The following is a 3358-nucleotide window of genomic DNA, read 5'->3' on the forward strand; positions in this document are numbered from 1 at the left end:
AAATGTTTTGAGAATGATGAGGGCAATGAATGGACAAATGGGCTTTACCCAACTGATGTATGTATGGATTGTGATAAGAGTTGTATGAGCCCCTAATAAAATGATTTTTTAAAAAAAGAAGAATGTCTTGTGTCTTCAAAGCTTGTATTTAAATAAGAAGACATCTAAGTGAGTCGTTCGATGAGTCCACATGGAAGAAACGCACCGGCCTGTGTGATCCAAAGATAACAAATAACAAAATCCAAATATGATGAAGGGAAAAGTTATCAGAGCTTAAATTGTGAACATTCAAATTGTAGAAGGCTATGGAGGATGGAGGGAGTCCAAAACCCATCGGCAGAATGCCTATTTGGATAAAGCCTCTGGAAGATCCCCTCTGGCCGCAGCCAGACAGCCTTACTATCAGAGAGAGATAATTGCAAATTTTATTATGGTGGGTGGAACTATGAGATAATATGATATCTGGATGAGTTGACCTCCTTCATGACCCATCTTGAATTTGTTCTAGGTGTAAAATGTCGCTTGTTCCAAGATAAACTTCTCCCTTGCTCATTTTAATATTGCCTGTGGTCTTTTCTTTCCCTGTTTTATTTTTATTTTGTTTCTTATTGTTTCTGTTTTGTGTCCCAGTTTATGAAGCACAGAAAGAGGGTGAGTAGCGACAGTGACTGATGTAATAGCTTAGCAGGGGTTGTGGAGAGGTTGAGGGGAGTTGATTGTGATGATGTCTGTGAGGATGTACCCCCCCCAAAAAACTGGAATTTTTTTCTCAAAGCTATGTATTTTTAAAAAAAATTTTTAACAAAACAACCTTATCACCTTCAAAGTACTCTCAATTACACTTAATACTCAAATCTGCAATTCCATTCTTGGAAATGTTTTTCAAACTCATCTGTTTGGGTGGCAGACAGCACCTCCCTCGTTTTTTCTTCACCTCTTCTATGCCATCAAATCACTGTCCTTTCATGTTCTTCTTCATTTGCAGAAACAAAAAGAAGTCACCTGGAGTAAAGTCAGGTGAGTAAGGTGTGTGGAGCAAGAGAGGCATGATGTTTTTTGGCCAAAACTGACACACTGAGATGGCTGCCTGAGCAGGTGCATTGTCCTGATGGGAAAATCAGTCCCCCATCTGCCACAGATCAGGCCTATTTTGTCACACACTGTTATGCAATCTTTTCAGAACCTCTAAATGGAAAGGTTGATAAACAGCCTAACCTGGTGGAACGAACTCCAAATGCACTACAAGTTGACATTTTCATCCATTCAGGAAGATGACAGACATCCAGAATGAGGTTTGTTATCAATCAACATTTCACCTTTTTTGAAATGAGAAATCTACTTATACACTTGAGTTTTTTCCATAGCGCTGTCCTTGTAAGCTGTGTTCGTCACAACAGTTTCTGCAGGACTTTTCCTCAAGCAGGAAACAAAATTTTACAGCAGTTCTCCTAAAATCGGCCACCACAAAAAATGAGGTTCAAGTAAAACTGCTTTTATGAAAAAATGCACTGTGACCAGAGAGAACCTTCCCATGTGACGCCAATGGGTGCACTAATTCAAGTGAGTTGCTGGATGCTTGCCTAGTGGGAAAAGTGCCAACCATGAAAGGTCTGCTCTGCCCAGTGAAATTCTAGGTTTCTTTGGGTACCCTCTTGTATACCACTGCTTTTAAAAGGGACTTAAATATGGAAGTATATATTATGTGAATTTTGTATCAACAAAACTATTGGGGAGAAAAGGCGAGCTTATTTTCAAAATTATTTCCACATACATTCACAAAATCCTCAGGTTCAAAAGGTTTCACTGGTTATTTCTATTATTCTTTAGGCAAGAAATTATAACAAAACCCTTTCAGAAATAGAAAAGAAAAAAATCCCAACTCATTATATTAAACAATTAAGCCATGTTATATATAAAAGGTGAAGATTATAAGAAAAGAAAAATGTAGACTAACAGTATTCATTGTTTTAAAATAATTATCAAGAAGCTAAGAATAATTTGGAATGAAGAATAAATTGATTTAAAAGGCAAGAATGTTTTCTTAAATATATCTATTCAATAGTATTATGGAAACTCTAGCCATTGTAATAGTAAAGAATATAAATAAAAGACATCAATGTTAGAAAGGAAGAAGTAAAGTTATCTTTATTTTGTAGAAAATATTATTATTTATATAGAAAACTCTAAGGTATCTATAAAAACATCACTAATATAAATAAATAAATTTGCAAGGTTTTAGTATATAAGATTAGGGGTAAGATAAATCAATTGTATGCTAATATCAACGGTAAAATCAATTCAAATAAAAACAACCACTTACAATAAGGTGAATTAACACAAAACATATCAGTTTAAATAAAACTAATAGGAACAGGTCCTGTACAGCAAAAGCTAACAATTATATCTAAATAAAAGTAAAGATGATCTAAATAATCAGAGATTTATATATACCATGTTTACTGATCAGATAACTCAATATTATTAAGATGTACAATCTTCTTAAATTATTTTACAGCATGCGTTCTCTCCTGAAAGTGACTTTGGCTTCTCGGGGTCCTTTGAGAGTGGGAAGACACTTTTGCTTGTCACACTAAAGAAAGTTTTACTGATAGTTAGTGAGTAGAAGCCAGGGGTGGTTGAAAACATTCCATATTGCACAGGACAGCTCCCAGCAACAAAGAATTTCTGGCCCCAAAGGTTAATAGTGTTGATGCGGAAAAGCCTTGTTCTATAGATTCAGTGCAATCCCAGTGAAAATCAGTGCCCTTCTTCTTCTTCTTCTTTTTCTCCATCATCGTCTCCTCCTCTTCCTCCTCATTCTCCTCCTCCTCCTCCTTCTTCTCCTCCCTCAACTCTAATCTGATAATCATATTCTCAACTGACTTGCCAAAACAAATTTGCGAAAGAAGAGCAAAACTCGAGGAATTGCATTACCTGATTTCAAGACCTACTATAAAGCAACTGTGATCAAGACTACATGGCCTTATTATAAGGTATACGTATGTAGTTTAATGGAACACAACGATTAGTCCAAAAATAAATGCATATATACATACATGACCAATTGATTTTTGACAAAACTCCCATAGGGATTCAATGAAAAAGAATTATATTTTCAATACATTTTGCTGGAATTCTATGTAGAAAGAAAAAAAAGTCAATCTTAGCCTTTAATCCAAGCTATTCACCAAGGTTAAATTAATTTGAGGGTGAATCATGAAAGTGAAAGCTACAAAAAAATCTGGAACAAAATAGAGAAAACCCTATCTCAGGACATAAATCTATCTATCTCAGGACATAAATCTATCTATCTCAGGACATAAATCTATCTATCTCAGGACATAAATCTATCTATCTC

The sequence above is a fragment of the Echinops telfairi genome, unplaced genomic scaffold, assembly GCF_000313985.2.
Source record: "Echinops telfairi isolate 266 unplaced genomic scaffold, ASM31398v2 ScPeMD7_70;HRSCAF=299, whole genome shotgun sequence".
Lineage (NCBI taxonomy): Eukaryota > Metazoa > Chordata > Mammalia > Afrosoricida > Tenrecidae > Echinops > Echinops telfairi.